General features: G+C 50.0%; 1 protein-coding gene across 2 annotated transcripts in view; it reads right to left on the bottom strand.

The window, feature by feature from the left end:
• ANXA5 (annexin A5) overlaps positions 1-24,447 on the bottom strand; it is an 846,782-nt gene that overhangs the window by 64,698 nt on the left and 757,637 nt on the right. The window lies entirely within an intron of this gene.

Genomic DNA, 24,447 nt, shown 5'->3' with positions numbered 1-24,447 from the left:
GTTAATAAATACTTGTTTATTTTCATAACCTGTGTGATGTCCTTTCACTTGGTATTCAAGTGGTTATATGTGGTAAAACAGCTGGCTTCACATGCCACAAGAGTTTAGCCTAAGACTGCTTTGTCCATGCTACCATTAGGATAGCTGGTCTATAAGGTGGACTTACAACCAATCACCATAAGGGTTGTTTGGACTGATACAAGGTGATCACTAGAACTAGTGAGCATCATAAATCAGACCAACTTCTCACATTGGTGTGCAGCGGTTGGGATTTGAGCTTGCTGTTGTTTTTACCAAATAAAATCTTGAGGTATCATTTGAAATATCACATACGGTACCATAGGTACATATAACAAGCTTAGAAATACTCTGAGTTATACTGAACCAGCTGTTGTAGTAGAAAGGGAGTAGCACACCCTGACTACAACTCTTAGCAAGGGATCAGTAGGAAAACCCATAGTGTAGGTAAGTGCACCACTTACACCTCACTAGAAAAGCATGTCTATCACAGGAGAGAACACAGTGGCTCCCCTTGGTGATATTGACCCTCCACAGGTCATGTCAAGATATGCAGCCCTTAGCTTCCATGAGATGAGACAATTGTGTACCTCCAGGAAGCTATAACAGGGTTCAAACCCTACACGTCCTTTCCTGATAGGTCTCTTAGAGACATTTGATGCCAGAAGGGCTTCTAATCCAGGCCCATCTGACCCTACAGAGGGAAGCATACACCCAGTAGAGGAGGACTCCAATCTCCCTGAAACTGAAGAAGTGGAGGGAGATGGAGATTCATCTGATGGAGGTAAACCATGGTCAGGGAGGAGTCATCAGACTTACCAGGGCCAACTTCAGCATACATGAGAATGGAACTGGGGGAGCCCCAGGCCCATCCTCAGGCAGGCTTAACCTTGGGAATAGACGAGCTAGGTCTCACTCCAGAGGCTCTAACAGATCTATTCACACCCATGTCTCAGGCATCTTCTCAGAGAGGGATGACATCCCCTCAGAGAAGAGAGCATGAAGCTAAGATGAGGGAAGTCAATCTGAGGATTGAGAGGGAAGAACTTGCCCTTGCCAAAGAAAGACTTGCCTTTGCCAGAGAGCAGAAATTGAGTGGGGCAGACCCCACTGGTGGCAGCATTATCCCTAGAGATAAAGACAGGAGTTTTGATACTAGACACCCGAGTAAAATAGTGCCCCCCTTTAAGCAAGGGGATGACATCCACAAATGGATGACTGCTCTGGAGAGGGACTGCACTGTCCAGTGCATCCCCCAGAGTCAGTGGGCAGCTATATTGTGGCTCTCATTTGAAGGTAAAGGTAGAGAAGCTCCTCACTACTACAGCTGAGGATGCTAACAATTACCAAGTCCTGAAGAATACACTGATTGATGGGTTTGGCTTAACAACTGAACAGTACAGGTTGATGTTCAGAGACACCCAGAAAACTCAGTCTCAGGATTGGACTGACTTTGTTGATTGTGCCACTAAGGCTTTGGAAGGCTGGCTACTGGGAAGTAAGGTTACTGATTACACAGGATTGTATAATCTAATTATGAGAGAGCAAGTCTTAAATAATTGTCAGAACCAGTTATTACACCAGCACCCGGTAGACTCTGATCAGACCTCTCCACAAGAATTGGGTAAGAGGGCAGACAAATGGGTCAGAACCAGGATTAGGCCTAAGAACCAAGTGTGAGAAGATGGCCTGATATATAATGTTCACTATTCTAGTGAGCACTTTGTATCAGTCCAAACAACCCTTATTGATGATTGGTTGTAAGTCAACCTTATAGACCAGCTATCCTAGTAGCATGGATACGAGAAGTCTTCGGGCTAAACTCTAGAGGGCGTGTTAAGCCAGCTGTTATACCATCACATATACCCCTTGAACACCAAGTGAAAGGACACCACACAAGTGTTATGAAAATAAACAGTGTATTTATTTAGATCACAACAGCCCTGTACTCTTTATGAGGACAGGGTACTAAGCACACAACAAAACTCTTACGAAAATACTCAAAGTTGCACAATTTACACAAGTGCCAGAGGGGCACGGAAAACCATGTACTTCAAAAGTGGAATGCGAAATTACTAGCATGTAAGTACTGGACTAATAGGCTTTGGAATCGCTAGGACTACGTTACTGAACCTTCAGATTACTAGTAGGAGGCCTAGGGGACTCGGGTGCAGAGTGTGCACTCTCACACTGGATGCGGGACAAAGTCTATGGATGCTAGAAAAAGCAAAGTTAGTGTTCTCGGGCGAACCCGACTAGTTAGGCTGAAAACGAAAAAGGATCTGGACACTTGGATAATGAGGCTATGCTGGGGCACCGAAATGCCGAAGTTACCTAGCCCAGGGGCTGCGGCTGCATAGGTCTGGAAAGACGTCGGGAATCCTCGTTGCAGTCTATGGAGCCTGAAAGAAGAAGTTGCTGGCAGGCGACCAGTGAAGATTGTTCGGTGGATCCAAGCCTGGATCGAAGATGGAAGACACCTGTAAGCAGAGGGGACCAAGTTCTGAATCACTAGCCAGTGATTAGATGGGCACCAGGATGGCACCGGCTGAAGTCACCTCGACCAGGTGAGTGGGCGACGCTGGGCTCTGCAGTCTCACGGACCAGGAGGCGTTGTCGGCGACCAGGATGGAGGTGCGAGCTGTCCCACGTGGATGCTGCGGTCGACGTCGCTGGACCCAGGATTGGGGAAACAAGTCTTGGCAAATTCATGCCCACGCGGTGGACTCAAAATGGCGTCTGGAGTGGACCAGGAGGGTCCGGGGTGCTCCTCTTTTGGAAGGGAGCAAGAGCCAGTCTGGAGCAACCAGACCAGCAGTGTTGTTGTCGTCGGTCATCGTTGGGAAGGCCACAAGCCAGCGGGCTAGTAGCCAGACAACGCAGTGAGCAGCAAAAAGCAGAAGGGCCCTACGCAGATCTGGTGGATGCTGGAGGGCTGGACTTCGGTGCTGGAGCTGCTCAGGGTTGGGGCTTCTCAGACCCCAAAGCACTCACACGAGGATCCCTCGGCGGTCGTGCTGGATAGAAGTCGTGCAGTTCTGATGATGGCCGGTCCCTCGAGGTCTCGTCGCACCTACGGTTCTCAGCTTAGCTGTAGAGGTAGGTAGAGGTCAGAGGTGCCAGGGAAGCCGGGTCTCGTCGTGCTGGTCGGTCGGATTCCGGAGGAAGGACCGCAGTGTTCTTAGATGGTGCCTGCGGGTGCAGGGTGACTACTTCTTAGTCACAAGGGAGAAATCTTGAGAAGAAGTCGAGAGTTCCTTTCGTAGAAAGTAGTTTCTTGATTCAAAGATGATCTAATTTGGAAGGGTCATCGCTCCTGCCTTCATCCTAAAGAAAGGGGTCGGTATGCGACTAGGTCCCGCCCATGGGGTGGGACCAGGAAGGGGGGTGGTTACACCCCTCTCCCATGCCGGACTTTCCCCAGGTCAGGGGCTGGTGTGCCCCTGGAACTGGTTCTAGCCGGCCTATGCGTAGTGAGCACCGGGGTGCCACTTGCAGTCACCTTCCTGTAAAGCCCTGCCTACCCAGGATACACAAAACCCTGTCTGGGATGGTGCTAGCACCGCCCCCGACAGGAAACCCTTTGTCCAAGCTCCCCTCGCTGGAAGGACTCCCAGCTGCAGGGGGTCAGACTTGTGTCTGCGGTGGCAGCATCCATTTTGTGATGCTGAGGCTTGAGTTAACTTTAACCGGGATCACAGTTACATACATGTTGTGTCCCTCTAGAAGGGTGGAATGCTAACCCCGTCGCCAGAATTGGCGAGGGGTTAGTATTCCAATTCGTATGACACCTTACTCGACATGTTTTGATAAAGCGATACCAAACATAAAATATAACCGCGAGGATTATAATGCACTTAAGAGTATATGGTATGCTTTATCATGGAACAGCTATTAGGACTTGGTTCCGCAAGCTGCAAACGGGCTCAGCTCATGCCAGAGCACCATCTCACACGATTCCAAGCACTCTGCCTTCAGGATTGTCAAGGCCTGCCATAGGAGTGACTGATAGGAATCTGTGTGTCCATTTTAGGGTTAGATATAGGTATACTATATCTAAAGCAAAGGGTGATTACACCACCTTGCCCCAGCTGTCGTGCAGCCAGTTGTGTCAGATTTAGATGGCCAGCCAGGGGTGGCATAATACATGCTGCAGCCCCTGGTAGGCCCTGGGTACACCTATGCCCTGAGTTACAGGGGCTGATAAGGTGGCCCAGTACCAATTGGTAAATGCACCTAAGGTACACGTGTCAATTTAGTGAGAGAACAGCAAGGCTGTGGGTCTGATTAGCAGGCCCACAGCCAGAGAAGTCGTAAACCAGTGAAGCAAAAAGCAAAAAATCTGGGGTGATCATAGGATTGCAGACCCTACTCTCCTACACCAAGGTGGTGACCAAAAGAAGGAATCAACCAATCCTCAAGAGAAGGGTGGGAATATATCTACAGATCAAACCACAGGGCCCCAAACATCCTCTGAAAAGGGTGGGTCCCAGAATCCTTCCAATACCCAGAAGAAACCTTATTGTCATACCTGCTAACAGGTAGGCCATTGGAAAACTGACAGCAGTTGCCCAAGGGCGAACAACAATAAGGAGAACATACCCCCAAGTTACACTTCCAAGCCTCCTGTTACTATTGGTAGTAATCCCCCAGGTGGTGGGAGTGCCCCCAAGAATCTGGGTGCATTTTCTTTGGGAGTGCCTGGGGACTCTGGCCTAACCAGGTCCCCTGACTTAGACACTCTTGTCTGTGAGACTGGCATGGGGTTTGCCAACTTCACAGCTTGTCCCAACACTTTGGACAAGTACAGACAGGAGCCCCTCATCAATGGTCTAAAAGTTGAGGCCTATAGAGACACAGGGGCTAGCATCACCATGGTGACTGAGAGCCTAGTCCCCTCAAGGCAACTTATACCTGGAGCCACATACCAGGTGACCAACATTGATGGAGTGCAGAGCGATCATCCCATGGCAGTGGCCAATCTCAGCTGGGGAGGTGTCACTGATCCCAAGAGAGTGGCAGTGTCACCAAACTTGCCTGTAGATTGCCTACTGGGGAATGATTTAGAGATCTCAGCCTGGGCTGAGGTAGAGCAAGAAATCCATTTTAAAATGGTAAACCTCCATGGTAAGGTTAGTGGGGCAGTGATAGCCACAGCCCCAGTCCAAGATGTCCTCCCTGAACAGGTCAGGAGGGCTGTGCCAGTCACAGCCCAATCTCAGAAAGATTCCTTCCTTGAACAGGTTGGCAAGGCTGTGATGGTAACAGCCCATACCCAAACTGAGTCCCTTCCTGAAAATGTTGGTGGAGTTGTGATGGCTGTGAGAAGTTGGCCTGATATGCAGTGCTCACTATTCTAGTGATCACTATGTATCAGTCCAAACAACCCTTATTGATGATTGGTTGTAAGTCAACCGATAGACCAGCTATCCTAGTAGCATGGACAAGAGCAGTCTTCGGGCAAAACTCTAGAGGGCGTGTTAAGCCAGCTGTTATACCATCACATATACCCCTTGAACACCAAGTGAAAGGACACCACACAAGTGTTATGAAAATAAACAGTGTATTTATTTAGATCACAACAGCCCTGTACTCTTTATGAGGACAGGGTACTAAGCACACAACAAAACTCTTACGAAAATACTTTAAGTTGCACAATTTACACAAATGCCCGAGGGGCACGGAAAACCATATACTATGGAAGTGGAATGCGAAATTACTAGCAGGTAAGTACTGGACTAATAGGCTTTGGAATCGCTAGGACTACGTTACTGAACCTTCGGATTACTAGTAGGAGGCCTAGGGGACTCGGGTGCAGAGTGTGCACTCTCACGCGTGATGCGGGACAAAGTCTATGGAGGCTAGTAAAAGCAAAGTTAGTGTTCTTGGGCGAACCCGATAAGGTAGGTTGAAAACGAGAGTGGATCTGGACCCTTGGATAGTGAGGCTATGCTGGGGCACCGAAATGCCGAAGTTACCTAGCCCAGGGGCTGCGGCTGCATAGGGTTCAAGTGTCGTCAGAAACCCTCGTTGACGAACCAGGAGCCTGAAAGAAGAAGTTGCTGGCAGGCGACCAGTGAAGATTGTTCGATGGATCCAAGCCTGGATCGAAGATGGAAGACACCTGTAAGCAGAGGGGACCAAGTCCTGAATCACTAGCCAGTGATCAGATGGGCACCAGGATGGCACCGGATGGAGTCACCTCGACCAGGTGAGTGGGCGACGCTGGGCTCTGCAGTCTCACGGACCAGGAGGCGTTGTCGGCGACCAGGATGGAGGTGCGAGCTGTCCCACGATGGTTGATGCTGTCGATGTCGCTGGACCCAGGATTGCGGCAACAAGTCTTGGCAAATTCAAGCCCACGCCGTGGACCTAAAATGGCGTCTGGAGTGGACCAGGAGAGCCCGGGGTGCTCCTCTTTTGGAAGGGAGCAAGGGCCAGTCTGGAGCAACCAGACTAGCAGTGGTGATTTTGTTGGTCGTCGTCGGGAAGGCCACAAGCCAGCGGGCTAGTAGCCAGACAACGCGGTGAGCAGCCAAAAAGCAGAAGGGCCCCACGCAGATCTCGTGGATGCTGGGGGGCTGGTCTTCGGTACTGGAGCTGCTCAGGGTCGGGGCTTCTCGGACCCCAAAGCACTCACCAGAGGATCCCTCGGCGGTCGTGCTGGATAGAAGTCGTGCAGTTCTGATGATGGCTGGTCCCTCGAGGTCTCGTCGCACCTACGGTTCTCAGCTTAGCTGTAGAGGTAGGTAGAGGTCAGAGGTGCCAGGGAAGCCGGGTCTCGTCGTGTTGGTCGGTCGGATTCCGGAGGAAGGACGTGCAGCAAACCGCAGTGTTCTTTAGATGGTGCCTTCGGATGCAGGGTGACTACTCCTTAGTCACAAGGGAGAAATCTTGAGAAGAGTTGAGAGTTCCTTTCGCAGAAAGTAGTTTCTTGATTCAAAGATGATCCAATTTGGAAGGGTCCCCGCTCCTGCCTTTATCCTAAAGAAAGGGGTGGGTACGCGACTAGGTCCTGCCCTAGGGGTGGGACCAGGAAGGGGGTGGTTACACCCCTCTCCCATGCCGGACTTTCCCCAGCTCAGGGGCTGGTGTGCCCCTGGAACTGGTTCTAGCCGGCAGATGCGTAGTGAGCACCGGGGTGCCACTTGCAGTCACCTTCCTGTAAAGCCCTGCCTACCCAGGATACACAAAACCCTGTCTGGGATGGTGCTAGCAACGCCCCTGACAGGAAACCCTTTGTCCAAGCTCCCCTCGCTGGAAGGACTCCCAGCTGCAGGGGGTCAGACTTGTGTCTGTGGTGGCAGCATCCATTTTGTGATGCTGAGGCTTGAGTTAACTTTAACCGGGGTTCACAGTTACATACATGTCGTGTCCCTCTAGAAGGGTGGAATGCTAACCCCGTCGCCAGAATTGGCGAGGGGTTAGTAGTCCAATTCGTATGACACCTTACTCGACATGTTTTGATAAAGCGATACCAAAGATAGCATTTAACCACGAGGATTATAATGCACTTAAGAGTATATGGTATGCGTTATCATGGAACAGCTATTAGGACTTGGTTCCGCAAGCTGCAAACGGGCTCAGCTCATGCCAGAGCACCATCTCACACGATTCCAAGCACTCTGCCTTCAGGATTGTCAAGGCCTGCCATAGGAGTGACTGATAGGAATACGGGTGTCCATTTTAGGGTTAGATATAGGTATACTATATCTAAAGCAAAGGGTGATTACACCACCTTGCCCCAGCTGTCGTGCAGCCAGTTGTGTCAGATTTAGATGGCCAGCCAGGGGTGGCATAATACATGCTGCAGCCCCTGGTAGGCCCTGGGTACACCTATGCCCTGAGTTACAGGGTCTGATAAGGTGGCCCAGTACCAATTGGTAAATGCACCTAGAGTACATGTTGTAATTTGGTGAGAGAACAGCTAGGCTGAGGGTCTGATTAGCAGGCCCACAGCCAGAGAAAGTCGTAAACCAGTGAAACAAAAGCAAAAAATCTGGGTGATCATAGGATTGCAGACCCTACTCTCCTACAATGGCCACAGCTCAAACTCAGACAGATAATAGTGTTGTGAAGCCTGAAACTATAGATCACTCCACTCAGACAGAGCGCATTGAGGAGGAAGAGAAATCTCCCTCCCACCAGACTTTAGAAAAGGATCAGCCTCCTCAGGGAACTGATCTGACCCCTTGTGAAGAAACTGCCCCAGAAGTAGTCAGGCCCTGCCTGGCAGAACCTCTGATGACAGTGGACCCTTCCAAGGTGGGACCCAGTCTGGAGCAGGTAACCTGCCCCTCTCTACCCTGCCTCAGTCAGCCCAGGGCTGTAGAGGTCAGGGAGACCAGTGGTGGACCATAAAGGGCCCCCTGTCCAAAAAAATTCCCCAATCAGCAGATTAAAGGCACTGAAGCTAGCAGACCTAGCCAAGTGAAAATAAAACAGACTCCTGAGGGATCCCCCTTAAACTTAATTAGGGACCTCCCACAGATGGACACTGTTGGGCACAGCCAAACCTGGGACCTAAGGGCCCCAAACCTGACCTGTCCCTCCAGTAAGCCAAACAGAGGGACCCAGCCTCCAGTTTTAGGTAGCCAGAGGTTGACCCTGAGAGCACACTGCAACTCAGTCCTGGAAAGAAAGGCATATATGGTGGATAGTGATTGGAGGAAGTTGAGCCCAACATTAGTGGAGTCTCACTTCAATACTTCATCCCAACACCAGCCTTTTACTTTGCCAAAACACACCACAGGTAGAGATTCCCTATGGTGGAGACCCTCAGATACCCTTAGGGTGAGGGATTGCTTAGTGGACCATGAGATAGGGGGTAACCATGCCAGTGCATATACCACCTCATATGGCCACTCAGGCAATATAGGCTTACCTGGTCAAGGATAGCCTTATCTCCATTCTTTGGGGGGGGGGGGGGGGGGGTTATATGTAGGAAGGTGGATATCTGACTATGGTTGCCCCCAACTTTTTGCCTGGTGTTTTGCTGGTTTTTCGACTTAGTTGACCTGGGGCCCTGCTATTCAGGGCCTCAGGCCCACTGCTCTCTGTAAAATGGATTCCATGTACTCTAGGAACATATCTAATTGGATACTGAGTCACCTTATCAGTCCCTGTACAGTGTACCTTAGGTACCCAGGGCATAGGTGCACTCAGGGTCTACCAGGGGCTGCAGCATGTATTATGCCACCCCTGGCTGGCCATCCAAATCGGACAACTGGCTGATTAATCAGCTGGGGCAAGGTGGTGTTGTAGGAAGGTACATCCTGACTATGGTTGCCCCCAACTTTTTGCCCTGTGTTTTAGCTGGTTTTGGACATAGTCGACCTGGGACCCTGCCAATCAGGACCCCAGGCCTACTGCTCTCTCTTTAAAATGGATTCCATGTACCCTAGGTACATTTCCAATTGGTACTGGGCCACCCTATCAGACCCTGTAACTCAGGACATGGGTGTACCCAGGGCTGCCAGGGGCTGCAGCATGTATTATGCCACCCCTGGCTGGCCTCCTAAATTTGACACAACTGGCTGCATGACAGCTGGGGCAAAGTCATGTAATCACCCTTTGCTGTAGGTGTAGTATACCTATACCTAACCCTAAAATGGACACACAGATTCCTATCAGTCACTCCTATGGCAGGCCTTAACAATCCTGAAGGCAGAGTGCTTGGAATCGTGTGAGATGGTGCTCTGGCATGAGCTGAGCCTGTCTGCAGCTTGCGGAACCAAGTCCTAATAGCTGTTCCATGATATCGCATACCATATACTCTTAAGTGCATTATAATCCTCGCGGTTAAATGCTATCTTTGGTATTGCTTTATCAAAACATGTCGAGTAAGGTGTCATACGAATTGGAATACTAACCCCTCGCCAATTCTGGCGACGGGGTTAGCATTCCACCCTTCTAGAGGGACACGACATGTATGTAACTGTGAACCCCGGTTAAAGTTAACTGAAGCCTCAGCTCCACAAAATGGATGCTGCCACCACAGACACGAGTCTGACCCCCTGCAGCTGGGAGTCCTTCCAGCGAGGGGAGCCTGGACAAAGGGTTTCCTGTCAGGGGCGGTGCTAGCACCGTCCCAGACATGGTTTTGTGTATCCTGGGTAGGCAGGGCTTTTCAGGAAGGTGACTGCTGAGTGGCACCCCGGTGCTCACTACGCATAGGCCAGTCAGAACCAGTTCCAGGGGCACACCAGCCCCTGGCCTGGGGAAGTCCGGCAGGGGAGAGGGGTGTAACCACCCCCCTCCTGGTCCCACCCATAGGCAGGACCTAGTCACCGGGTCAGCCCCTTTTTTTAGTATAAAGATAGGAGCGGGCCCCCTGTTCAAATTAGATCATCTTTGGAATCAAGATACCACTTTCTTCGAAAGGACTTCACGATTTCTTCTTCAAGATTCTCCCTTGTGGCTAAGGAGTAGTCACCCTGCATCAAGCGGGCACCATCCTAAAGAACACTGCGGTCTGCTGCAAGTCCTTCATCACGAATCCGACGACCCAGCTCGACGAGACCCGGCTTCCCTGGCACCTCTGACCTCTACTCACCTCTACAGCAAAGCTGAGAACCGTGAGTGCGACGAGACCTCGAGGGACCGACGATCGCCAAGACTGCACGACATCTTTACTGCAAGCCCACCGTGTCCTTCACTGGTGAGTGCTTTGGGGTCCGAGAAGCCCTGACCCTGCGCAGCTCCAGCACCCAAGGTCAGCCTCCCTGCATCTCCACGATCTGCGTGGGGCCCTTCTGCTGTTTGCTGTGCACCGCGTTGTTTGGCTACTAGCCGGCTGGCTTGTGGCCTTCTGAACGACGCCCGACGACTTCACGACTGCTGGTCTGGTTGCTCCAGACTGGCCCTTGCTTCCTTCTTGAAGAGAGGCACCCCAGACCCTCCTGGTCCACTCCAGACGCCATTTTGAGTCCACCGCGTGGGCTTGAATTTGCCAAGGCTTTGTTGCCCAATCCTGGGTCCAGCGACGCCGACAGCTTCTATCTTCGTGGGACAGCTCGATCCTCCATCCTGGTCGCCGACAACGCCTCCTGGTCCGTGAGATCTTCGAGCTCAAGTGTCACCCACTCACCTTGTCGAGGTGGCTACCATCCGGTGCCCTCCTGGTGCCCACTGACTACTGGCTAGTAGTCTCGAACTTGGTCCCCTCTGCTTTCAGGTGTCATCTATCTTCGAGATCCAGGCTTGGATCCAACTGAACTTTCTCCACTGGTCACCGGCCAGCAACTTTTCTTCCGGCTCCTGGTCCGTCTACGAGGATTCCCGACGTCTTTTCAGACCTATGCAGCTGCAGCCCCTGGGCTAGGTAACTTCGGCATTTCGGTGCCCCAGCATAGCCTCACTATCCAAGGGTCAGAATCTACTTTCGTTTTCTCCCTACCAGGTCGGGTTCGCCCGAGAACACTAACTTTCTAATTCCTAGCTACCATAGACTTTTGTCCGCATCTCGCGTGAGAGTGCACACACTGCACCCGAGTCCCCTAGGCCTCCTAGAAGTAATCTAACGATTCCCTAGTCAAGTCCTAGCGATTCCAAAAGCTATTAGTACTGTACTTACCTGCTAGGAATTTCACATTCCACTTTCAGAGTATATGGTTTTCCGTGCCCCTCGGGCATTTGTATATACTGTGCTAACAAGTATTTTTGTAAGAGTTTTTGTTTGTGCTTAGTACCCTGTCCTCATAAAGAGTACAGGGCTGTTGTGAACTTTAATAAATAACTGTTTATTTTCATAACACTTGTGTGGTGTCCTTTCACTTGGTGTTCAAGGGGTATATGTGTGGTAAACAGCTGGCTTAACACGCCCTCTCGAGTCTTTAGCCTTAGACTGCTCGTATCCATGCTACTAGGATAGCTGGTCTATAAGGTTGACTTACAACCAATCATCAATAAGGGTTGCTGGACTGATACATAGTGTTCACTAGAATAGTGACCACTGCATATCAGGCCACCTTCTCACAGGTGTAATCACCCTTTGCTTTAGATATAGTATCCCTATATCTAACCCTAACATGGACACATATCCTCCTATCAGTCACTCCTATGGCAGGCCTAATCAATCCTGAAGGCAGAGTGCTTGGAATTAAGTGAGATGGTGCTCTAGCATGAGCTGAGCCTGTCTGCAGCTTTCGGAACCAAGTCCTTTAGCTGTTTCCATGATAACGCTTAACATATACTTTTAAGTGCATTATAATCCTCAAGGTTATTGCCAACTTTGGTATAACATTATCAAAACATGTCGAGTAAGGTGTCATACAAATTGGAATACTACCCCCTCGCCAATTCTGGCGACGGGGGTAGCATTCCACCCTTCTAGAGGGACACGACATGTATGTAACTGTGAACCCCGGTTAAAGTTAACTCGAGCCTCAGCATCACAAAATGTATGCTGCCACCACAGACACAAGTCTGATCTCCTGCTGCTGGGAGTCCTTCCAGCGAGGGAGGCTTGGACAAAGGGTTTCCTGCCTTGGGAGGTGCTAGCACCACCCCAGACAGGATTTTGTGTATTAGGTAGTACAGGGCTGAAAGGAATGAGACATGCCTGCGGCACACAAGGTGTCCATGTGCATACTCCGGTCTAAACCAGTTCCTGGGGCTCTCCAGCCCCAGCTCTGGCGCAAGACCGGACAAAGGATAGGGGGTGTAACCACCCCCCTATCTGGTCCCACCCAGAGAAGGGACCTAGTCGTAGTACAGCCCCCTTTAGCCGGATAAAGGTAGGAGCTGGTCCCATTCCAAATTAGATTATCCTTAACAACTTTACAAGAAGAAACTCTGGACTTCGACGTTCGAAGACTGAAGAAATCTCCCTTGTGGGCAAGGAGGGCCCACCCTGCGCAAGCAGGCACCATCAGCGTCCAGCGGCTTCCCTTTGTCGCCTTCCCTCGAGGATCCAGACTACAGAGCCCGACGAGACCCGGATTCCCAGACCTCTCCGACCTCTACCTACATCTGCAGCTCAGCTGAGATCCGTGGGTGCGACGAGACACGTGGGACCGGCAATCTTGAAAGAAGCAGCACTTCGCTCCAGCATGACTTCTGAGGTATCCTCGTCCAAGAGCTTTGGGGACTGAGAAGCCCCGAGCAGCTCCTGCACCGAAGACCAGCCCTTCAGCATCCACGAGATCTGCGTGGGGCCCTTCTGCCTGTTTGCTGCTCGACGCGTTGTCTGGTCACTTGCCGGCTGGCTAGTGACCTCCTAGACGACGAACCTTGAAATCTTCACTGCTGGTCTGGTTGCTCCAGACTGGCCCTTGCTCCCTTCCAAGAGAGGAGCACCCCGGACCCTCCTGGTCCACTCCAGACGCCGTTTCGACTCACCGTGTGGGTTGCCTTTGCCAAGGCCTTTTGACTCCGAATCCGAAGCCAACACCGCTGACAGCGAGAGCCTGCGTGGGACAGCTCATGTCTCCATCCTGGTTGTCGAAGACACCACCTGGTCCACGTGGCTGCAGACACAAGCGTCCACCCTCACCTGATCGCGACGACGACACCCGTTTCCACTCCAGTCACTGGCTAGTGACTTTGAACATTGTCCCCTCTGCTTTCAGGTTCTTCTCTTCACTGATCCACCCTTGGATCACACCGGACATCTTCCTCCTGATCGCCTGCAGCATCTTTTCTTCCAGGCTCCATAGACTTCAACGCCGGAACCCGACAAGACTTGGCACCTATGCACCCGCAGCCTGTGGGTGAGGTAACACGAGCATTTCGGTGCTCAAGGGTAGCTGGACTCTCCTAGTGTCCAGTTCCACAGTTGTTTTAGTTCTACCTAGTCAGGATTGTCCGTACTCACCTTTTTCTTGAACTGTACTGTCCATAGACACTATTACGCATCTCGCGTGCGAGTTCACACTCTGCACACGCGTTCCGTAGGCCTCCTATTACCTACCTAGAGTTAGTATAGTGTGGTGTGGTCCCAGCGATCCTACAGCCTCTGGACGGCTCCATTCCTTTTATCGACTTTCACATTCCACTTACTTAGTATATGGTTTGTCCTGCCCCTAGGGTACCATTGTAACTTGTGCAACTTAAACGTATTTTTCCTAAGAGATTGTCATGTGCTTAGCACTCTGATCTCATAAAGAGTTCAGAGGTGTATGCTAGTTATTAAATACTTGTTTATGTTCATAACAACCTGTGTGGTGTCCTTTAACTTGGTATTCAAGGGGTTATATGTGGTAAAACAGCTGGCTTCACATGCCACAAGAGTTTAGCCTAAGACTGCTTTGTCCATGCTACCATTAGGATAGCTGGCCTATAAGGTTGACTTACAACCAATCACCATAAGGGTTGTTTGGACTGATATATGATGCTTACTAGTTCTAGTGATCACCTTGTATCAGGCCAACTTCTCACACCGACGAGAAGGTAGTCTGTGTTCGAGTCACCGTGGACGAGAAGGTGGTTGGTGGTGTTGAAGTCTTCGTCGTCGCTCACCGCGTTGGCGGCGGGGCTGTCGATAGTGTAGTCGTATCTGTCGACAATGTAGATTACGACAAGGTCTTTGACAACGAGGTAGGTGAAACATGTCCACAAGGTGATTTTTGTGCGGACTGAACACAGATGAGAGCCATCGACGATATAAGCTTTCTAGAGACTGTAATCTTCATGGATGGTTCTGAAGATTGTTTTATATGTTTATTGCTTTTCTCCTGAGTAGGAAAAAAACAAGTTACTTACCTGTAACTTTAGTTCTCCAGTACTGGAATATTTCATAGATTCACATGTCTGAATCATTCCCCGTAGTCGAGACGGGAGTCTCCGGTATATAAAAAAGCAGTGCTTAGTAGTTTAGCAAACTGAAAAGAGGCCTAGGCCCATTTCCCTTTTGCAACCCATAGCCTTTGTTAGGTAAAAAAGGCCTAAACTTTTTCCTGAACCAATCAGAGCTCCTCACCCTCTAGAAAACTCCTGAGAGAACCTTCTGCCCCTCAGATTTTTCGCACACTTGTGCAATAAAACACTTCTTGTGCTAAATCCGAGGTGAGCCTCTCAGGGTAGGGTGCACGTGAATCTATGAAAGATTCCAATACTGGAGAACTAAAGTTACAGGTAAGTAACGCACAAGTTACTACTTGTGTAACGATATATCCGACATATGGGGGAGTGTGGATTTGGCTGTCCTTGATAGGATTCAGAACAAATTCTTCCGCAATTTAGTCAGTCTCCCTCCATCAACGCCAGCACTACCACTCATGATGGATATGGGCTTTTAATCTATTAAACATCAAGCCCAATATAGGATGGTGGCGTTATGGAGACGCATATGGTCTACCCCGGAACTTGCCATGTTTGCCCAGGAGATACAGGATCTAAGAGCACAACAGGGGGCAGGGCAAATACCCTGGTTTAAGTCTATTAAGAATACTCTTACTAGAATGGGCCTTCCTTTGCTTTGGTCTGAGCCGGGTTCTCATACCTTTCCACCAAAGAAAGATTTTAAACTTCTCTTCTGGTCCATGGTTAAAGAAGAACACGTTGTGCTTTCGGAGAAACCTAACCTGACAGGCTTGTTTTTGATTCATAAAGTAGTTCCACATACAGAGACCTATTGAGATATTATCCTAAAAAGTTTAGACAGGAAACTTTACCATCAGTTTCGTATAGGTACTTTGCCACTAAGGGATTTTACTAGTGGTCTGCAGAAGTCTGAGTCCACATCTTGTCCCTGTTGTTCTGAATGCAAAGAATCAATAGGTCATTTTCTATTTGTATGTACTGCTTATCACGAACCACGCCACAAGTGGTTGAAGCCAATATGTAATAGACTAAACACCCGGGCGAGCAGAGAAGCACTGATCATCCTGAGATTTAACACAGCCGAATGGTTATCCATAGGGCTGGCAAAATTCCTTGGGTGAGCCTGGTTAATTAGAACTAGGTATGTTCGTAGCACTTCAAGCTGAAAAATTAATACAGTCTGCTATAGCCTATCTACCACATTTGGGCAGTATTAATGAATTGTTTTTCTATATATACACGTTTTAACCTTTTTTATAGACGTCTTCTTATGTACATTTAATTGAGTTTTTTAAACAACTTTTTCCTGGTCTGTTTAAAATTTTCATATTTCTGTTCTATGTTTTGTATTATTATGCATGTCTTTTATGAAGAAAATTCGAAATAAAGACGTTAAAAACTGAAACTGTAACGATATATCTGTAAGAGACATTAGTTAGTGATAGATTCCTTACCTTAGAATATCCCCAGGCGTCAGACTGGATCCGGAAAGTTTTGCGTAGCAGTACCCTTGCGCGTCGGCAGGCGTCGTCTGCGGCTCCGCGTCCGTCGTAGGCGTCGTGGGCGCCGTGATGACGTCGGAGTACTTAGACGCCGCCTCCGCGTGCTGACGTCAGTTCTTAGCCACAGCTTTTCCGCGCCAGAAGCGCAGAGCCATGACAAAAAACCGACACTGGTGCCAAGAAACTAGGGCCCTGAAAGGGGATGACCTTAACCCTAGATATCGGTTCGCAGAACGGGGAGGATGGGTGAGTCGGTAAGGAATCTATCACTAACTAATGTCTCTTACAGATATATCGTTACACAAGTAGTAACTTGTGCATCTGAAAGAGACATGTTAGTGATAGATTCCTTACCTTAGAATAGATACCCCAGCAATACCATCCCCGTGGTGGTGGGTCTGCGAACCAATATTTACACCAGAAAGTCCTGGAGAACGGAGCGGCCAAAGTAGCCGTCTCTCCGGACTTGACTGTCCGGGCAGTAGTGCCTAGCAAACGTGTGCAACGAGGCCCACGTAGCTGCCTGGCAAATGTCCTGCAAGGGCACACCTCGGCCCAAGGCAGTTGTAGTGGCCGTGGCTCGAGTGGAATGAGCCCGCAGCCCAACAGGCGGTTCCTTCTTAGCCAAGGAGTAACACGCCTGGATGCACATGATAATCCATCGAGAGAGGGTTCTCTTGTGCACCGCTTTCCCTTTCTTAGCGCCCGCGTACCCAACAAAGAGTTGATCATCCACCCGGAACTGGCGTGTGCGATCCAAATAGAATGAGAGCGCACGTTTTGGGTATAGACGGTGGAGCCTCTCCTCCTCTCTCGAGGGGTGCGGAGGCGGAAAGAAGGTGGGCAATGTGATGGACTGCCCAATGTGGAAGGCCGTGACCACCTTTGGCAAGAAGGAGGGCCTAGTCCTCAATGTAGGAGAGTAGGGTCTGCAATCCTATGATCACCCAGATTTTTTGCTTTTGTTTCACTGGTTTACGACTTTCTCTGGCTGTGGGCCTGCCAATCAGACCCACAGCCTGGCTGTTCTCTTTCTAAATTACCTCATGTACCCTAGGTGCATCTACCAATTGGTACTGGGCCACCTTATCAGACCCTGTAACTCAGGGCATAGGTGTACCCAGGGCTGCCAGGGGCTGCAGCATGTATTATGCCACCCCTGGCTGGCCTCCTAAATTTGACACAACTGGCTGCATGACAGCTGGGGCAAAGTCGTGTAATCACCCTTTGCTGTAGGTGTAGTATACCTATACCTAACCCTAAAATGGACACACAGATTCCTATCAGTCACTCCTATGGCAGGCCTTGACAATCCTGAAGGCAGAGTGCTGGGAATCGTGTGAGATGGTGCTCTGGCACGAGCTGAGCCTGTCTGCAGCTTGCGGAATCAAGTCCTAATAGCTGTTCCATGATATCGCATACCATATACTCTTAAGTGCATTATAATCCTCGCGGTTAAATGCTATCTTTGGTATTGCTTTATCAAAACATGTCGAGTAAGGTGTCATACGAATTGGAATACTAACCCCTCGCCAATTCTGGCGACGGGGTTAGCATTCCACCCTTCTAGAGGGACACGACATGTATGTAACTGTGAACCCCGGTTAAAGTTAACTGAAGCCTCAGCCCCACAAAATGGATGCTGCCACCACAGACACGAGTCTGACCCCCTGCAGCTGGGAGTCCTTCCAGTGAGGGGAGCCTGGACAAAGGGTTTCCTGTCAGGGGCGGTGCTAGCACCGTCCCAGACATGGTTTTGTGTATCCTGGGTAGGCAGGGCTTTACAGGAAGGTGACTGCTGAGTGGCACCCCGGTGCTCACTACGCATAGGCCGGTCTGAACCAGTTCCAGGGGCACACCAGCCCCTGGCCTGGGGAAGTCCGGCATGGCTGAGGGGTGTAACCACCCCCCACCTAGTCCCACCCATAGGCAGGACCTAGTCACCGGGTCAGCCCCCTTTTTTAGTATAAAGATGGGAGCGGGCCCCCTGTTAAAATTAGATCATCTTTGGAATCAAGATACCACTTTCTTCGAAAGGACTTCACGATTTCTTCTTCAAGATTCTCCCTTGTGGCTAAGGAGTAGTCACCCTGCATCCGCAGGCACCATCCTAAAGAACACTGCGGCCTGCTGCAAGTCCTTCATCACGAATCCGACGACCCAGCACGACGAGACCCGGCTTCCCTGGCACCTCTGACCTCTACTCACCTCTACAGCAAAGCTGAGAACCGTGAGTGCGACGAGACCTCAAGGGACCGACGATCGCCAAGACTGCACGACATCTTTATTGCAAGCCCACCGAGTCTTCCACTGGTGAGTGCTTTGGGGTCCGAGAAGCCCCAACCCTGCGCAGCTCCAGCACCCAAGATCAGCCTCCCTGCATCTCCACGATCGGCGTGGGGCCCTTCTGCTGTTTGCTGTGCACCGCGTTGTTTGGCTACTAGCCGGCTGGCTTGTGGCCTTCTGAACGACGCCCGACGACAACTCTTCTGCTGGTCTGGTTGCTCCAGGCTGGCCCTTGCTTCCTTCTTCAAGAGAGGCACCCCGGACCCTCCTGGTCCACTCCAGACGCCATTTTAGGTCCACCGCGTGGGCTTGAATTTGCCAAGGCTTTGTTGCCCAATCCTGGGTCCAGCGACGCCGACAGCTTCTATCTTCGTGGGACAGCTCGATCCTCCATCCTGGTCGCCGACAACGCCTCCTGGTCCGTGAGATCTTCGAGTCAAGCGTCACCCACTCACCTAGTCGAGGTGGCTACCATCCGGTGCCCTCCTGGTGCCCACTGACTACTGGCTAGTAGTCTCGAACTTGGTCCCCTCTGCTTTCAGGTGTCATCTATCTTCAAGATCCAGGCTTGGATCCGACTGAACTTTCTTCACTGGTCACCGGCCAGCATCTTTTCTTCCGGCTCCTGGTCCGTCTACGAGGATTCCCGACGTCTTTTCAGACCTATGCAGCTGCAGCCCCTGGGCTAGGTAACTTCGGCATTTCGGTGCCCCAGCATAGCCTCACTATCCAAGGGTCAGAATCTACTTTCGTTTTCTCCCTACCAGGTCGGGTTCGCCCGAGAACACTAACTTTCTAATTCCTAGCTACCATAGACTTTTGTCCCGCATCTCGCGTGAGAGTGCACACACTGCACCCGAGTCCCCTAGGCCTCCTAGAAGTAATCTAACGATTCCCTAGTCAAGTCCTAGCGATTCCAAAAGCTATTAGTACTGTACTTACCTGCTAGGAATTTCGCATTCCACTTTCAGAGTATATGGTTTTCCGTGCCCCTCGGGCATTTGTATATACTGTGCTAACTTAAGTATTTTTGTAAGAGTTTTGGTTTGTGCTTAGTACCCTGTCCTCATAAAGAGTACAGGGCTGTTGTGATCTTTAAATAAATAACTGTTTATTTTCATAACACTTGTGTGGTGTCCTTTCACTTGGTATTCAAGGGGTATATGTGTGGTAAACAGCTGGCTTAACGCGCCCTCTCGAGTCTTTAGCCTTAGACTGCTCGTATCCACGCTACTAGGATAGCTGGTCTATAAGGTTGACTTACAACCAATCATCAATAAGGGTTGCTGGACTGATACATAGTGTTCACTAGAATAGTGAGCACTGCATATCAGGCCACCTTCTCACATTGGTGAGCAGCGGTTGGGATTTGAGCTTGCTGTTGTTTTACCACACGTATCCTAAGAATATCTTGTTGAAAGATCACATAAGTACTGTTAGGTACACATAACTAAAGCTTAGAATACTCTGAGTTCTACTGAACCAGCTGTTGTAGCTCCTCAAGGCTTAGCACACCTTGGCTGCAACTCTTAGCAAGGGATCAGTAGGTAAACACATAGTGTAGGTAGGTGCATCACTTACACCACACTAGAAACAGTATGTCGGACAAAGGAGGAAACACTGAGGTTCCCCTTGTGTCAGTTGACCCTCCACAGGTCATCCCTTCAAGATATACTGTGCTTAGCTTCCATGAGTTACGACAAGTGTGTACCTCTAGGAAGATTAAGCAGGGGTCTAACCCCACAACTGCCTTTCTGATTGGTCTCTTAGAGACTCATGATGCAAGGAGGGCTGGTAACCCAGACCCTTCTAATTCAGATGGCAACATGCCCTCCTTACAGGGTCCCTTTGATGCCCAGGACCATCCTCTTCAGGAAGCAGATGATGCTGATGATGAGGATGATGATTTGGTATCAGGGGATGAGGCAGAAAAGGAACAGGTAGAAGTCAGCAGACTAACCAGGTCCAACTTAAGCAGACATGAGATGGGCACTAGGGGACCCTTGGGGCCACTCTCAGGTCAGCTTAACATTGGGAATGGACGAGATAGATCTCTATCAAGAGGCTCTATCAGATCCCTTCATACCAATGGCTCTCAACGTTCCTCTCAAAGGGGAATGACATCTCCCCAGAGGAGAATGTATGAAGCTAAGGAAAAGGCAGCCAATCTGAGGATTGAAAGGGAAGAACTTGCCCTGGCCAAAGAGAGGCTTGCCTTTGCTAGAGAGCAACAATTGAGTGGGACAGTCCCCACTGGTGGCAGCATTGTACCTAGCAATAGGGAAAGGAGTTTTGATACAAAACACCTTGGTAAGATAGTGCCCCCCTTTAAACAAGGGGATGACATCCACAAATGGATTACTGCTTTGGAGAGGGCCTGCACTGTGCAAGGTGTTCCCCCAAGTCAGTGGGCAGCTATCTTGTGGCTCTCCTTTGAGGGTAAAGGAAGAGACAAGCTCCTCACCACAAGGGTGGAGGATGCTAATGATTACCAAGTCTTGAAAAATGCACTGGTTGATGGGTTTGGCCTAACCACTGAGCAGTACAGGGTGCTGTTCAGGGATACCCAGAAAACTCAGTCTCAAGATTGGGCTGACTTTGTAGATTGTGCCACTAAGGCTTTTGAGGGCTGGTTGCTGGGCAGTAAGGTTACTGATTATAAAGGATTGTACAATTTGATGATGAGAGAGCAAATTTTAAACAATTGTCAGAACCAGTTGTTGCATCAGCATCTTGTTGACTCAGATCTGACCTCTCCCCAAGAATTGGGAAAGAAGGCAGACAGATGGGTTAGAACAAGAGTTAAACAGAACCAGGGCCAGAATCAAGGTGGTCAGAAGAAAGCAGACCAGAAGGGTAAGGATTCGAAAGGGGAACAAAATGACCAGAAGTCTTCGACAGGTCCCCAACAACCCAAAGAGGGTGGGGGTCAGGCTCCCCAAAAGAAGAAAGAAGGCCAATCTAAAAGGTGGTGCCAATACTGCAAAAGTAAAACTCACTGGTTTAGTGAGTGCACCAAGAAAGGAGGAGGGCAGACTCCTGCCACTGCAGCCCCTAAGGCACCTGTGCCCCCTAGTACAGCCAGCAGTGGTAGTGCACCTCCCAAGGGTTTAGTAGGGTTAACCCTGGGTTCTGAGGGGAGTGACAACTTAGTTGGCACCCTCACTCAGGCTGTCCTTGTCAGTACAGGGGATATGGATATGTCCCCTGACATAAGTCCCAATACTTTGGGCAAATACAGACAGACACCTTTTATTAATGGAAAAATGGCTCAGGCCTATAGGGACACTTGTGCCAGTGTCACAATGGTGACACCTAGCTTTGTGGACCCTGGACAGATCATGCCAGGTACAGAATTCCTGGTGACCAATGCAAGCAATGTCACTACCAATCATAGTATGGCAATTGTAGCTTTCTCCTGGGGAGGGGTAACTGGCCAAAAGAAGGTTGTAGTTAGTTCAGACCTCCCAGTGGATTGTTTGTTGGGCAATGATTTGGAGTCATCACAATGGTCAGAAGTGGAGCAGAGGACTCATCTGGAAATGTTAGGTTTGCCAGCACATGTGTTTGCTGTGACTAGGTCACAGGCCAGAAGATGCCCCACTGAACAGGTGCTGGATCCTGGAACAATGGACCAGACACCTTCCAAGAAAAAGAGCAGTAGGGTTAAGGCTGTGCCTTCCCCCTTGCCCCAGGTTGTGGATCAAGTCTCAGAGGAGGCTGACCTGCAGGAATTGAGGGAAACTGAGCCTAGAGAGTTTGAACTTGATCAAGTTGAATTCTTGGGTTCAGGGGGACCCTCAAGGGAAGACCTGGGGAAGGACCAGTTAGGCTGCCCTTCTCTTGAACCCCTCAGACAGCAGGCTGCTGCTGAGGCTGCTGGGAACGCCACAGGTACCCACAAGGTATACTGGGAAGATGGACTCCTGTACACTGAGTCAAGAGACCCCAAGCCTGGCATGACCAGGAGGCTGGTTGTACCCTTGTCTCAGAGAGGTTTCCTACTTACCTTGGCCCATGAGATTCCCTTAGCAGGACACTTAGGCCAGACAAAGACTTGGGACAGGCTTGTCTCACACTTTCACTGGCCTCACATGAATGAGGATACCAAGGAGTTTTGTCGCTCCTGTGTCACTTGCCAAGCCAGTGGTAAGTCAGGTGGCACAACAAAGGCCCCCCTTATACCAATGCCTGTGGTGGGGGTGCCCTTTGAAAGAGTGGGGATTGACATTGTTGGTCCAATGGAACCCCAGACAGCATCAGGGCACAAGTTTATACTGGTGGTAGTGGATCATGCCACCAGGTATCCTGAAGCTATTCCACTTAGGACCACCACAGCCCCTGTGGTGGCAAGGGCCCTAGTTGGAGTGTTCTCCAGAGTGGGCTTCCCTAAGGAGGTTGTCTCTGACAGAGGTGCAAACTTCATGTCAAGCTATTTAACTGCTATGTGGAAGGAGTGTGGTGTCAATTACAAATTCACTACACCCTATCACCCACAATGCAATGGGCTTGTTGAAAGGTTCAACAGGACCCTAAAAGGGATGATTCATGGACTACCTGAAACACTCAGGCGTAGATGGGATGTCCTGATGCCCTGCCTTCTGTTTGCTTACAGAGAGGTCCCACAAAAGGGGGTTGGCTACAGCCCTTTTGAACTTTTGTATGGGCATCCTGTGAGAGGCCCCTTGTGTTTGGTGAAGGAAGGATGGGAGAGACCTCTCAAAAAGCCTGCAACCAACATAATGGACTATGTACTTGGTCTCCGCTCCAGGATGGCTGAGTATATGGAGAAGGCATCAGAAAACCTTAAGGCCAGTCAAGAACTTCAAAAAGCTTGGCATGACCAAAAGGCTGTCCTGACTGTTTATCAGCCTGGACAGAAGGTGTGGGTGCTGGAGCCAGTGGCCCCAGCAGCACTCAAAGACAAATGGTCTGGGCCCCACACAATTCTTGAGCAAAAGGGAGAGGTCACCTACCTGGTAGACCTTGGAACTCCCAGGAGTCCCCACAGGGTACTCCATGTCAACAGGCTCAAAGCATATGTCGACAGGAAGGACATGAGCTTGCTCATGGCCATAGATGAGGGACAGGAGGAAGAGAGTGACCCTCTCCCAGACCTGCTCACTCAGAATCCTGATGATGGGTCAGTAGATGGTGTTGTCTTTTGTGGCAGCCTCTCTGAACATCAGCAGAAAGACTGTAAACAGGTTCTTCAGTCTTTCAGACATATGTTCTCTCTGACACCCAGTCAGACCAATTGGTGTACCCATGAGGTTGACACTGGTGACAGCCTGCCAGTCAAGAGTAAAATCTACAGGCAGCCTGATCATGTTAGAGACTGCATAAAAACTGAAGTGCAGAAAATGTTGGAGTTGGGAGTCATTGAACCCTCAGATAGCCCTTGGGCTAGTCCAGTAGTTCTAGTGCCAAAGCCTCACACCCAAGATGGTAAGAGAGAGATGAGGTTTTGCGTAGACTACAGGGGTCTCAATGCAGTCACTAAGACTGATGCCCATCCAATACCAAGGGCAGATGAACTTATAGATAGATTGGCTTCTGCCAACTACTTAAGTACATTTGACTTAACAGCTGGGTATTGGCAAATCAGGTTAGCTGAGGATGCCAAACCCAAAACAGCATTTTCAACCCCTGGTGGGCATTATCAATTTGTGGTAATGCCCTTTGGTCTGAAAAATGCACCTGCCACCTTCCAAAGGTTGGTGAATCAAGTCCTTACTGGGCTGGATGACTTCTGTGCAGCATATCTAGATGATATTGCTGTCTTTAGCTCCACCTGGGAGGATCACCTGGTCCACCTGAGGAAAGTGTTAGAGGCTCTGCAAGCAGCAGGCCTCACTATCAAGGCCACCAAGTGCCA

The sequence above is a fragment of the Lissotriton vulgaris genome, chromosome 3_1 (genome assembly GCF_964263255.1).
Source record: "Lissotriton vulgaris chromosome 3_1, aLisVul1.2, whole genome shotgun sequence".
Lineage (NCBI taxonomy): Eukaryota > Metazoa > Chordata > Amphibia > Caudata > Salamandridae > Lissotriton > Lissotriton vulgaris.
The sequence above is the reverse complement of the archived record's forward strand: the minus strand, read 5'-3'. Positions and strand labels throughout refer to the sequence as shown.